We start from the raw sequence: 14,168 nt of genomic DNA on the forward strand, positions 1-14,168 counted from the left end.
AGATTGATGCAGAATTGGCACTCACAGCTTTAGAGTTACTAACACAAGATTGCTGTTTTGTTGGAAGCAGCTGTGCATACATAGTCACGGGTCAGTACTACTGCGGACATAACCAATGTTGTTGTGAGGATAAGGGTTGTATTTGTGAATGAGTTAGGCATTTTCTTTCAAGGGAAGAAAACTCCCCCCTGCAACTGGCCTCCCTCCTATGCTCCAGTCAGAAGGCATACTTTTTCTGACTGAGCATGGTGCTAATCACGCCAAGTTAGCGAATTTGATCCCAGTATTGGCCACTTTGTCAATTTGGGAAATATTTCTGCAGAAGCATGAGATTGATGCAGAATTCCCACGCACAGCTTTAGATTTACTATGACAAGTTTGCTGTTTTGTTGGAAGCAGCAGTCCATAAATGGTCACAGGTCAGTACTGCTGTGGGAAATGACCAATGAGATGCATTTCACCTTCTTTGTCCCAGTTCTACTTAAATGTGATGCAGGCTACAAGTCAGTTTGAAGATAATTGTCATATTCATGAATTTCCTTCAGATCACATGTAGTTTTTCTTTAGGTTGTTGTGAGGATAAGGGTTTTATGTGTGAATGAGTTAGGCATTTTTTTTCCAAGGGAAGAAAAAACCCCCCTGCAACTGGCCTCCCTCTTATGGTCCAGTCATTAATATGCTTCTCAGCTGGCCGGTTAGCTCAGTTGGTTAGAGTGTGGTGCTAATAACGCCAAGGTCACGGGTTCGATCCCCGTATTGGCCACTTTGTCATTTTGGGAAACATTTCTGCAGAAGGATGAGATTGATGCAGAATTGGCACTCACAGCTTTAGAGTTACTAACACAAGATTGCTGTTTTGTTGGAAGCAGCTGTGCATACATAGTCACGGGTCAGTACTGCTGCGGACATAACCAATGTTGTGGTGAGGATAAGGGTTGTATTTGTGAATGAGTTGGGCATTTTCTTTCAAGGAAAGAAAACTCCCCCCTGCAACTGGCCTCCCTCCTATGCTCCAGTCAGAAGCATACTTTTTCTGACTGAGCATGGTGCTAATCACGCCAAGTTAGTGAATTTGATCCCAGTATTGGCCACTTTGTCAATTTGGGAAAAATGTCTGCAGAAGCATTAGATTGATGCAGAATTCCCACCCACAGCTTTAGATTTACTATGACAAGTTTGCTGTTTTGTTGGAAGCAGCAGTCCATAAATGGTCACAGGTCAGTACTGCTGTGGGAAATGACCAATGAGATGCATTTAACCTTCTTTGTCGCAGTACTACCTAAATGTGATGCAGGCCACAAGTCAGTTTGAAGATAATTGTAATATTCATGAATTTCCTTCAGATCACATGGAGTTTTTCTTTAGGTTGTTGTGAGGATAAGGGTTGTCTGTGTGAATGAGTTAGGCATTTTTTTTCCAAGGGAAGAAAACATCCCCCTACAACTGGCCTCCTGCTTATGCTTGAGTCAGAAACAAAACTCTCAGCTGGTCGGTTAGCTCAGTTGGTTAGAGCGTGGTGCTAATAATGGCAAGGTCACGGGTCCCCGTATTGGCCTCCTTGTCATTTTGGGAAATATTTCTGCAGAAGCATGAGATTGATGCAGAATTGGCACTCACAGCTTTAGAGTTACTAACACAAGATTGCTGTTTTGTTGGAAGCAGCTGTGCATACATGATCACGGGTCAGTACTGCTGCGGACATAACCAATGTTGTTGTGAGGATAAGGGTTGTATTTGTGAATGAGTTAGGCATTTTCTTTCAAGGGAAGAAAACTCCCCCTTGCAACTGGCCTCCCTCCTATGCTCCAGTCAGAAGGCTTACTTTTTCTGACTGAGCATGTTGCTAATAACGCCAAGTTAGCGAATTTGATCCCAGTATTGGCCACTTTGTCAATTTGGGAAATATTTCTGCAGAAGGATGAGATTGATGCAGAATTGGCACTCACAGCTTTAGAGTTACTAACACAAGATTGCTGTTTTGTTGGAAGCAGCTGTGCATACATAGTCACGGGTCAGTACTGCTGCGGACATAACCAATGTTGTTGTGAGGATAAGGGTTGTATTTGTGAATGAGTTAGGCATTTTCTTTCAAGGGAAGAAAACTCCCCCCTGCAACTGGCCTCCCTCCTATGCTCCAGTCAGAAGGCTTACTTTTTCTGACTGAGCATGTTGCTAATAACGCCAAGTTAGCGAATTTGATCCCAGTATTGGCCACTTTGTCAATTTGGGAAATATTTCTGCAGAAGGATGAGATTGATGCAGAATTGGCACTCACAGCTTTAGAGTTACTAACACAAGATTGCTGTTTTGTTGGAAGCAGCTGTGCATACATAGTCACGGGTCAGTACTACTGCGGACATAACCAATGTTGTTGTGAGGATAAGGGTTGTATTTGTGAATGAGTTAGGCATTTTCTTTCAAGGGAAGAAAACTCCCCCCTGCAACTTGTCTCCCTCCTATGCTCCAGTCAGAAGGCATACTTTCTCTGACTGAGCATGGTGCTAATCACGCCAAGTTAGCGAATTTGATCCCAGTACTGGCCACTTTGTCAATTTGGGAAATATTTCTGCAGAAGCATGAGATTGATGCAGAATTCCCACCCACAGCTTTAGATTTACTATGACTAGTTTCTTGTTTTGTTGGAAGCAGCAGTCCATAAATGGTCACAGGTCAGTACTGCTGTGGGAAATGACCAATGAGATGCATTTAACCTTCTTTGTCCCAGTTCTACTTAAATGTGATGCAGGCTACAAGTCAGTTTGAAGATAATTGTCATATTCGTGAATTTCCTTCAGATCACATGTAGTTTTTCTTTAGGTTGTTGTGAGGATAAGGGTTTTATGTGTGAATGAGTTAGGCATTTTTTTTCCAAGGGAAGAAAACATCCCAGTGCAACTGGCCTCCCTCTTATGCTCCAGTCAGAAATATGCCTCTCAGCTGGCCGGTTAGCTCAGTTGGTTAGAGCGTGGTGCTAATAACGCCAAGGTCACGGGTTCGATCCCCGTATTGGCCACTTTGTCATTTTGGGAAATATTTCTGCAGAAGGATGAGATTGATGCAGAATTGGCACTCAGAGCTTTAGAGTTACTAACACAAGATTGCTGTTTTGTTGGAAGCAGCTGTGCATACATAGTCACGGGTCAGTACTGCTGCGGACATAACCAATGTTGTTGTGAGGATAAGGGTTTTATGTGTGAATGAGTTAGGCATTTTTTTTCCAAGGGAAGAAAAAATCCCCCTGCAACTTGCCTCCCTCCTATGCTCCAGTCAGAAACAGGACTCTCAGCTGGCCGGTTAGAGCGTGGTGCTAATAACGCCAAGGTCACGGGTTCGATCCCCGTATTGGCCACTTTGTCATTTTGGGAAATATTTCTGCAGAAGCATGAGATTGATGCAGAATTGGCACTCACAGCTTTAGAGTTACTAACACAAGATTGCTGTTTTGTTGGAAGCAGCTGTGCATACATAGTCACGGGTCAGTACTGCTGCGGACATAACCAATGTTGTTGTGAGGATAAGGGTTGTATTTGTGAATGAGTTAGGCATTTTCTTTCAAGGGAAGAAAACTCCCCCCTGCAACTGGCCTCCCTCCTATGCTCCAGTCAGAAGGCATACTTTTTCTGACTGAGCATGGTGCTAATCACGCCAAGTTAGCGAATTTGATCCCAGTATTGGCCACTTTGTCAATTTGGGAAATATTTCTGCAGAAGCATGAGATTGATGCAGAATTCCCACCCACAGCTTTAGATTTACTATGACTAGTTTGCTGTTTTGTTGGAAGCAGCAGTCCATAAATGGTCACAGGTCAGTACTGCTGTGGGAAATGACCAATGAGATGCATTTAACCTTCTTTGTCCCAGTTCTACTTAAATGTGATGCAGGCTACAAGTCAGTTTGAAGATAATTGTCATATTCATGAATTTCCTTCAGATCACATGTAGTTTTTCTTTAGGTTGTTGTAAGGATAAGGGTTTTATGTGTGAATGAGTTAGGCATTTTTTTTCCAAGGGAAAAAGACTCTCAGCTGGCCGGTTAGCTCAGTTGGTTAGAGCGTGTTGCTAATAACGCCAAGGTCACGGGTTCGATCCCCGTATTGGCCACTTTGTCATTTTGGGAAATATTTCTGCAGAAGCATGAGATTGATGCAGAATTGGCACTCACAGCTTTAGAGTTACTAACACAAGATTGCTGTTTTGTTGGTAGCAGCTGCTCGATCTCTCCTCTGCCTTTGACACTGTCAACCATGCCATCCTGCTCAACCGTCTCCGGGAAAACCTGGGTATCACTGGTCAGGCTCTGGCGTGGCTGACCTCTTTCCTTACAAATCGACCCTCCCAGGTCCAACTGGGGTCCTTCCTCTCCGACATCTTTTTCTCCACCTGTGGTGTCCCCCAGGGATCTAATCTATCTCCCTGGCTGTTCAACCAGTATCTGGCACTCCTTGCCCACCGCATCGCCGCTCTCTGCCCTAATTTCCAGTGCTATGCGGACGATACCCAGCTCATTTTCAGGCTACCCTCAGCCTCCCCCTCTCCTTCCCTCATCTCGGACTGTCTGTCTGCTATCCAAGAATGGTGTGCCGCCAATGACCTCTGCCTTAATGCCAGTAAGACTGAGATTCTACTCATCGGTACTCCCACTCCCTCCTTCCCTGCAGCTCTCTGGCCTGCCTCCCTTGGCCCCCTCCCTGCTCCTACCGGCAAGGCAAAAAACCTTGGGGTCATCTTCGACTCCACACTCTCCTTCTCTCCTCATATTTCTGACGTCGCCAAGAGGTCACACTACCAGCTGCACCTCCTCAGAGGTATTCTTCCCTTCCTCTCCTTCCCCCAGAAGCTCACTGTCTCCCGAGCCCTGGTTCTCTCGAAGCTGGACTACTGTAACAGCCTCTATCTTAACCTGCCTGCCTCCACTCTCCGCCCTCTGCAACTCATCCAGAACAGAACTGCGAGACTTGTCCTTGGCCTCAAGCCCAGGGACCGTATCTCTCCAGGACTGAAATCTCTACACTGGCTCCCAGTGGCTGCGAGGATAAAGTTCAAAACCCTCTGCATTGTCCACAAGGCCTTCTGGGGCCTGGGTCCTAAATACCTTCAACTCTCTCTTCCCAAATATCTTCCTTCCCGAGCCCTTCGCTCATCCGCCTCCAATTCCCTCAGGGTTAGCCGCTTCTCGAAGCATCGAGCTGGGGGTAGATCTCTCTCCGCGGCAGGGGCCTCCCTCTGGAACAGCCTTCCTGCCTCCCTGAACTTGAGGAGAACCATCTCTGGTTCCGGAAGCACCTCAAAACCTTCCTCTTTGCTTCTGCTTTCTCTCTCCCTCTCCCCTGCTGAACAGCTAATTAATTGTTCACTGAAACTGCACTGATCCTGCAACCGGACCACTCTAAACAGCCTCGGTCCTGGGCCCAGCCACTCTCCACTTGCACTGATGCCCTGGAACCCCTTTGCACTGCGGGACTGTCTCTGTATCCCTACAGCCCCCCCTTCCCCAGCACTTGCTCTGCACTTACCTCGCACTTGCCACCAGCTGGCCCTATTTATTTATTTATTACTTTACGCCACTTACCTTGTACTGCACTTCCCCCCTCCCCTTCCCCTTGCACTTTTCCCCCTCCCCCACCCCTGCACTTGCGCGATCTGAATGACACCTGGCCTAGTAGGATCGTTGTCTGTCTCCCCTTGTCCCTCCCCTCCCTGCCTCGTCGCGCCTTGAAACACCTGTGTATAGGCGCGTTGCAAATACCATATCATATCATATCATATCATAGCTGTGCATACATGGTCACGGGTCAGTACTGCTGCGGGACATAACCAATGTTGTTGTGAGGATAAGGGTTGTATTTGTGAATGAGTTAGGCATTTTCTTTCAAGGGAAGAAAACTCCCCCCTGCAACTGGCCTCCCTCCTATGCTCCAGTCAGAAGGCATACTTTTTCTGACTGAGCATGGTGCTAATCACGCCAAGTTAGCGAATTTGATCCCAGTATTGGCCACTTTGTCAATTTGGGAAATATTTCTGCAGAAGGATGAGATTGATGCAGAATTGGCACTCACAGCTTTAGAGTTACTAACACAAGATTGCTGTTTTGTTGGAAGCAGCTGTGCATACATAGTCACGGGTCAGTACTACTGCAGACATAACCAATGTTGTTGTGAGGATAAGGGTTGTATTTGTGAATGAGTTAGGCATTTTCTTTCAAGGGAAGAAAACTCCCCCCTGCAACTGGCCTCCCTCCTATGCTCCAGTCAGAAGGCATACTTTTTCTGACTGAGCATGGTGCTAATCACGCCAAGTTAGCGAATTTGATCCCAGTATTGGCCACTTTGTCAATTTGGGAAATATTTCTGCAGAAGCATGAGATTGATGCAGAATTCCCACCCACAGCTTTAGATTTACTATGACTAGTTTCCTGTTTTGTTGGAAGCAGCAGTCCATAAATGGTCACAGGTCAGTACTGCTGTGGGAAATGACCAATGAGATGCATTTAACCTTCTTTGTCCCAGTTCTACTTAAATGTGATGCAGGCTACAAGTCAGTTTGAAGATAATTGTCATATTCGTGAATTTCCTTCAGATCACATGTAGTTTTTCTTTAGGTTGTTGTGAGGATAAGGGTTTTATGTGTGAATGAGTTAGGCATTTTTTTTCCAAGGGAAGAAAAAATCCCCCTGCAACTGGCCTCCCTCTTATGCTCCAGTTAGAAATATGCCTCTCAGCTGGCCGGTTAGCTCAGTTGGTTAGAGCGTGGTGTTAATAATGCCAAGGTCACGAGTTCGATCCCCGTATTGGCCACTTTGTCATTTTGGGAAATATTTCTGCAGAAGGATGAGATTGATGCAGAATTGGCACTCACAGCTTTAGAGTTACTAACACAAGATTGCTGTTTTGTTGGAAGCAGCTGTGCATACATAGTCACGGGTCAGTACTGCTGCGGACATAACCAATGTTGTTGTGAGGATAAGGGTTGTATTTGTGAATGAGTTAGGCATTTTCTTTCAAGGGAAGAAAACTCCCCCCTGCAACTGGCCTCCCTCCTATGCTCCAGTCAGAAGGCTTACTTTTTCTGACTGAGCATGTTGCTAATAACGCCAAGTTAGCGAATTTGATCCCAGTATTGGCCACTTTGTCAATTTGGGAAATATTTCTGCAGAAGGATGAGATTGATGCAGAATTGGCACTCACAGCTTTAGAGTTACTAACACAAGATTGCTGTTTTGTTGGAAGCAGCTGTGCATACATAGTCACGGGTCAGTACTACTGCGGACATAACCAATGTTGTTGTGAGGATAAGGGTTGTATTTGTGAATGAGTTAGGCATTTTCTTTCAAGGGAAGAAAACTCCCCCCTGCAACTTGTCTCCCTCCTATGCTCCAGTCAGAAGGCATACTTTCTCTGACTGAGCATGGTGCTAATCACGCCAAGTTAGCGAATTTGATCCCAGTACTGGCCACTTTGTCAATTTGGGAAATATTTCTGCAGAAGCATGAGATTGATGCAGAATTCCCACCCACAGCTTTAGATTTACTATGACTAGTTTCCTGTTTTGTTGGAAGCAGCAGTCCATAAATGGTCACAGGTCAGTACTGCTGTGGGAAATGACCAATGAGATGCATTTAACCTTCTTTGTCCCAGTTCTACTTAAATGTGATGCAGGCTACAAGTCAGTTTGAAGATAATTGTCATATTCGTGAATTTCCTTCAGATCACATGTAGTTTTTCTTTAGGTTGTTGTGAGGATAAGGGTTTTATGTGTGAATGAGTTAGGCATTTTTTTTCCAAGGGAAGAAAACATCCCAGTGCAACTGGCCTCCCTCTTATGCTCCAGTCAGAAATATGCCTCTCAGCTGGCCGGTTAGCTCAGTTGGTTAGAGCGTGGTGCTAATAACGCCAAGGTCACGGGTTCGATCCCCGTATTGGCCACTTTGTCATTTTGGGAAATATTTCTGCAGAAGGATGAGATTGATGCAGAATTGGCACTCACAGCTTTAGAGTTACTAACACAAGATTGCTGTTTTGTTGGAAGCAGCTGTGCATACATAGTCACGGGTCAGTACTGCTGCGGACATAACCAATGTTGTTGTGAGGATAAGGGTTGTATTTGTGAATGAGTTAGGCATTTTCTTTCAAGGGAAGAAAACTCCCCCCTGCAACTGGCCTCCCTCCTATGCTCCAGTCAGAAGGCTTACTTTTTCTGACTGAGCATGGTGCTAATCACGCCAAGTTAGCGAATTTGATCCCAGTATTGGCCACTTTGTCAATTTGGGAAATATTTCTGCAGAAGGATGAGATTGATGCAGAATTGGCACTCACAGCTTTAGAGTTACTAACACAAGATTGCTGTTTTGTTGGAAGCAGCTGTGCATACATAGTCACGGGTCAGTACTACTGCGGACATAACCAATGTTGTTGTGAGGATAAGGGTTGTATTTGTGAATGAGTTAGGCATTTTCTTTCAAGGGAAGAAAACTCCCCCCTGCAACTGGCCTCCCTCCTATGCTCCAGTCAGAAGGCATACTTTTTCTGACTGAGCATGGTGCTAATCACGCCAAGTTAGCGAATTTGATCCCAGTATTGGCCACTTTGTCAATTTGGGAAATATTTCTGCAGAAGCATGAGATTGATGCAGAATTCCCACCCACAGCTTTAGATTTACTATGACTAGTTTGCTGTTTTGTTGGAAGCAGCAGTCCATAAATGGTCACAGGTCAGTACTGCTGTGGGAAATGACCAATGAGATGCATTTAACCTTCTTTGTCCCAGTTCTACTTAAATGTGATGCAGGCTACAAGTCAGTTTGAAGATAATTGTCATATTCATGAATTTCCTTCAGATCACATGTAGTTTTTCTTTAGGTTGTTGTGAGGATAAGGGTTTTATGTGTGAATGAGTTAGGCATTTTTTTCCAAGGGAAGAAAAAATCCCCCTGCAACTGGCCTCCCTCCTATGCTCCAGTCAGAAGGCTTACTTTTTCTGACTGAGCATGGTGCTAATCACGCCAAGTTAGCGAATTTGATCCCAGTATTGGCCACTTTGTCACTTTGGGAAATATTTCTGCAGAAGGATGAGATTGATGCAGAATTGGCACTCACAGCTTTAGAGTTACTAACACAAGATTGCTGTTTTGTTGGAAGCAGCTGTGCATACATAGTCACGGGTCAGTACTACTGCGGACATAACCAATGTTGTTGTGAGGATAAGGGTTGTATTTGTGAATGAGTTAGGCATTTTCTTTCAAGGGAAGAAAACTCCCCCCTGCAACTGGCCTCCCTCCTATGCTCCAGTCAGAAGGCATACTTTTTCTGACTGAGCATGGTGCTAATCACGCCAAGTTAGCGAATTTGATCCCAGTATTGGCCACTTTGTCAATTTGGGAAATATTTCTGCAGAAGCATGAGATTGATGCAGAATTCCCACGCACAGCTTTAGATTTACTATGACAAGTTTGCTGTTTTGTTGGAAGCAGCAGTCCATAAATGGTCACAGGTCAGTACTGCTGTGGGAAATGACCAATTAGATGCATTTAACCTTCTTTGTCCCAGTTCTACTTAAATGTGATGCAGGCTACAAGTCAGTTTGAAGATAATTGTCATATTCATGAATTTCCTTCAGATCACATGTAGTTTTTCTTTAGGTTGTTGTGAGGATAAGGGTTTTATGTGTGAATGAGTTAGGCATTTTTTTTCCAAGGGAAGAAAAAACCCCCCTGCAACTGGCCTCCCTCTTATGGTCCAGTCATTAATATGCTTCTCAGCTGGCCGGTTAGCTCAGTTGGTTAGAGTGTGGTGCTAATAACGCCAAGGTCACGGGTTCGATCCCCGTATTGGCCACTTTGTCATTTTGGGAAATATTTCTGCAGAAGGATGAGATTGATGCAGAATTGGCACTCACAGCTTTAGAGTTACTAACACAAGATTGCTGTTTTGTTGGAAGCAGCTGTGCATACATAGTCACGGGTCAGTACTGCTGCGGACATAACCAATGTTGTGGTGAGGATAAGGGTTGTATTTGTGAATGAGTTAGGCATTTTCTTTCAAGGAAAGAAAACTCCCCCCTGCAACTGGCCTCCCTCCTATGCTCCAGTCAGAAGCATACTTTTTGTGACTGAGCATGGTGCTAATCACGCCAAGTTAGTGAATTTGATCCCAGTATTGGCCACTTTGTCAATTTGGGAAAAATGTCTTCAGAAGCATTAGATTGATGCAGAATTCCCACCCACAGCTTTAGATTTACTATGACAAGTTTGCTGTTTTGTTGGAAGCAGCAGTCCATAAATGGTCACAGGTCAGTACTGCTGTGGGAAATGACCAATGAGATGCATTTAACCTTCTTTGTCGCAGTACTACCTAAATGTGATGCAGGCCACAAGTCAGTTTGAAGATAATTGTAATATTCATGAATTTCCTTCAGATCACATGGAGTTTTTCTTTAGGTTGTTGGGAGGATAAGGGTTGTCTGTGTGAATGAGTTAGGCATTTTTTTTCCAAGGGAAGAAAACATCCCCCTACAACTGGCCTCCTGCTTATGCTTGAGTCAGAAACAAAACTCTCAGCTGGCTGTTTAGCTCATTTGGTTAGAGCGTGGTGCTAATAATGGCAAGGTCACGGGTCCCCGTATTGGCCTCCTTGTCATTTTGGGAAATATTTCTGCAGAAGCATGAGATTGATGCAGAATTGGCACTCACAGCTTTAGAGTTACTAACACAAGATTGCTGTTTTGTTGGAAGCAGCTGTGCATACATGGTCACGGGTCAGTACTGCTGCGGGACATAACCAATGTTGTTGTGAGGATAAGGGTTGTATTTGTGAATGAGTTAGGCATTTTCTTTCAAGGGAAGAAAACTCCCCCCTGCAACTGGCCTCCCTCCTATGCTCCAGTCAGAAGGCATACTTTTTCTGACTGAGCATGGTGCTAATCACGCCAAGTTAGCGGATTTGATCCCAGTATTGGCCACTTTGTCAATTTGGAAAATATTTCTGCAGAAGCATGAGATTGATGCAGAATTCCCACCCACAGCTTTAGATTTACTATGACTAGTTTGCTGTTTTGTTGGAAGCAGCAGTCCATAAATGGTCACAGGTCAGTACTGCTGTGGGAAATGACCAATGAGATGCATTTAACCTTCTTTGTCCCAGTTCTACTTAAATGTGATGCAGGCTACAAGTCAGTTTGAAGATAATTGTCATATTCATGAATTTCCTTCAGATCACATGTAGTTTTTCTTTAGGTTGTTGTGAGGATAAGGGTTTTATGTGTGAATGACTTAGGCATTTTTTTTCCAAGGGAAGAAAAAATCGCCCTGCAACTGGCCTCCCTCTTATGCTCCAGTCAAAAACAGGACTCTCAGCTGGACGGTTAGCTCAGTTGGTTAGAGCGTAGTACTTATAACGCCAAGTTCAGGGGTTCGATGCCCGTATTGGCCACTTTGTCATTTTGGGAAATATTTCTGCAGAAGCATGAGATTGATGCAGAATTGGCACTCACAGCTTTAGAGTTACTAACACAAGATTGCTGTTTTGTTGGAAGCAGCTGTGCATACATGATCACGGGTCAGTACTGCTGCGGGACATAACCAATGTTGTTGTGAGGATAAGGGTTGTATTTGTGAATGAGTTAGGCATTTTCTTTCAAGGGAAGAAAACTCCCCCCTGCAACTGGCCTCCCTCCTATGCTCCAGTCAGAAGGCATACTTTTTCTGACTGAGCATGGTGCTAATCACGCCAAGTTAGCGAATTTGATCCCAGTATTGGCCACTTTGTCAATTTGGGAAATATTTCTGCAGAAGCATGAGATTGATGCAGAATTCCCACCCACAGCTTTAGATTTGCTATGACTAGTTTGCTGTTTTGTTGGAAGCAGCAGTCCATAAATGGTCACAGGTCAGTACTGCTGTGGGAAATGACCAATGAGATGCATTTAACCTTCTTTGTCCCAGTTCTACTTAAATGTGATGCAGGCTACAAGTCAGTTTGAAGATAATTGTCATATTCATGAATTTCCTTCAGATCACATGTAGTTTTTCTTTAGGTTGTTGTGAGGATAAGGGTTTTATGTGTGAATGAGTTAGGCATTTTTTTTCCAAGGGAAGAAAAAATCCCCCTGCAACTGGCCTCCCTCCTATGCTCCAGTCAGAAGGCTTACTTTTTCTGACTGAGCATGGTGCTAATCACGCCAAGTTAGCGAATTTGATCCCAGTATTGGCCACTTTGTCAATTTGGGAAATATTTCTGCAGAAGGATGAGATTGATGCAGAATTGGCACTCACAGCTTTAGAGTTACTAACACAAGATTGCTGTTTTGTTGGAAGCAGCTGTGCATACATAGTCACGGGTCAGTACTACTGCGGACATAACCAATGTTGTTGTGAGGATAAGGGTTGTATTTGTGAATGAGTTAGGCATTTTCTTTCAAGGGAAGAAAACTCCCCCCTGCAACTGGCCTCCCTCCTATGCTCCAGTCAGAAGGCATACTTTTTCTGACTGAGCATGGTGCTAATCACGCCAAGTTAGCGAATTTGATCCCAGTATTGGCCACTTTGTCAATTTGGGAAATATTTCTGCAGAAGCATGAGATTGATGCAGAATTCCCACGCACAGCTTTAGATTTACTATGACAAGTTTGCTGTTTTGTTGGAAGCAGCAGTCCATAAATGGTCACAGGTCAGTACTGCTGTGGGAAATGACCAATGAGATGCATTTAACCTTCTTTGTCCCAGTTCTACTTAAATGTGATGCAGGCTACAAGTCAGTTTGAAGATAATTGTCATATTCATGAATTTCCTTCAGATCACATGTAGTTTTTCTTTAGGTTGTTGTGAGGATAAGGGTTTTATGTGTGAATGAGTTAGGCATTTTTTTTCCAAGGGAAGAAAAAACCCCCCTGCAACTGGCCTCCCTCTTATGGTCCAGTCATTAATATGCCTCTCAGCTGGCCGGTTAGCTCAGTTGGTTAGAGTGTGGTGCTAATAACGCCAAGGTCACGGGTTCGATTCCCGTATTGGCCACTTTGTCATTTTGGGAAACATTTCTGCAGAAGGATGAGATTGATGCAGAATTGGCACTCACAGCTTTAGAGTTACTAACACAAGATTGCTGTTTTGTTGGAAGCAGCTGTGCATACATAGTCACGGGTCAGTACTGCTGCGGACATAACCAATGTTGTGGTGAGGATAAGGGTTGTATTTGTGAATGAGTTGGGCATTTTCTTTCAAGGAAAGAAAACTCCCCCCTGCAACTGGCCTCCCTCCTATGCTCCAGTCAGAAGCATACTTTTTCTGACTGAGCATGGTGCTAATCACGCCAAGTTAGTGAATTTGATCCCAGTATTGGCCACTTTGTCAATTTGGGAAAAATGTCTGCAGAAGCATTAGATTGATGCAGAATTCCCACCCACAGCTTTAGATTTACTATGACAAGTTTGCTGTTTTGTTGGAAGCAGCAGTCCATAAATGGTCACAGGTCAGTACTGCTGTGGGAAATGACCAATGAGATGCATTTAACCTTCTTTGTCGCAGTACTACCTAAATGTGATGCAGGCCACAAGTCAGTTTGAAGATAATTGTAATATTCATGAATTTCCTTCAGATCACATGGAGTTTTTCTTTAGGTTGTTGTGAGGATAAGGGTTGTCTGTGTGAATGAGTTAGGCATTTTTTTTCCAAGGGAAGAAAACATCCCCCTACAACTGGCCTCCTGCTTATGCTTGAGTCAGAAACAAAACTCTCAGCTGGTCGGTTAGCTCAGTTGGTTAGAGCGTGGTGCTAATAATGGCAAGGTCACGGGTCCCCGTATTGGCCTCCTTGTCATTTTGGGAAATATTTCTGCAGAAGCATGAGATTGATGCAGAATTGGCACTCACAGCTTTAGAGTTACTAACACAAGATTGCTGTTTTGTTGGAAGCAGCTGTGCATACATGATCACGGGTCAGTACTGCTGCGGGACATAACCAATGTTGTTGTGAGGATAAGGGTTGTATTTGTGAATGAGTTAGGCATTTTCTTTCAAGGGAAGAAAGCTCCCCCCTGCAACTGTCCTCCCTCCTATGCTCCAGTCAGAAGGCATACTTTTTCTGACTGAGCATGGTGCTAATCACGCCAAGTTAGCGAATGTGATCCCAGTATTGGCCACTTTGTCAATTTGGGAAATATTTCTGCAGAAGCATGAGATTGAT

The 14,168-nt window shown here is 44.3% G+C and overlaps 6 non-coding genes across 6 annotated transcripts; all 6 read left to right on the forward strand.

The window, feature by feature from the left end:
* The first annotated feature begins 689 nt into the window (after positions 1 to 689).
* Positions 690 to 763, forward strand: TRNAI-AAU (transfer RNA isoleucine (anticodon AAU)). The gene has a single exon. It is a non-coding gene; the product is annotated as a tRNA-Ile (tRNA).
* Positions 764 to 2,939: 2,176 nt separating this feature from the next.
* On the forward strand, positions 2,940 to 3,013 carry TRNAI-AAU (transfer RNA isoleucine (anticodon AAU)). The gene has a single exon. It is a non-coding gene; the product is annotated as a tRNA-Ile (tRNA).
* A 1,013-nt stretch (positions 3,014 to 4,026) lies between these two features.
* On the forward strand, positions 4,027 to 4,100 carry TRNAI-AAU (transfer RNA isoleucine (anticodon AAU)). The gene has a single exon. It is a non-coding gene; the product is annotated as a tRNA-Ile (tRNA).
* Positions 4,101 to 7,847: 3,747 nt separating this feature from the next.
* TRNAI-AAU (transfer RNA isoleucine (anticodon AAU)) lies at positions 7,848 to 7,921 on the forward strand. The gene has a single exon. It is a non-coding gene; the product is annotated as a tRNA-Ile (tRNA).
* A 1,833-nt stretch (positions 7,922 to 9,754) lies between these two features.
* On the forward strand, positions 9,755 to 9,828 carry TRNAI-AAU (transfer RNA isoleucine (anticodon AAU)). Its single transcript has one exon. It is a non-coding gene; the product is annotated as a tRNA-Ile (tRNA).
* Positions 9,829 to 12,927: 3,099 nt separating this feature from the next.
* On the forward strand, positions 12,928 to 13,001 carry TRNAI-AAU (transfer RNA isoleucine (anticodon AAU)). The gene has a single exon. It is a non-coding gene; the product is annotated as a tRNA-Ile (tRNA).
* The last annotated feature ends 1,167 nt before the right edge of the window (positions 13,002 to 14,168 follow it).

Source organism: Ambystoma mexicanum, chromosome 1p (assembly GCF_040938575.1).
Source record: "Ambystoma mexicanum isolate Mex_15411 chromosome 1p, UKY_AmexF1_1, whole genome shotgun sequence".
Lineage (NCBI taxonomy): Eukaryota > Metazoa > Chordata > Amphibia > Caudata > Ambystomatidae > Ambystoma > Ambystoma mexicanum.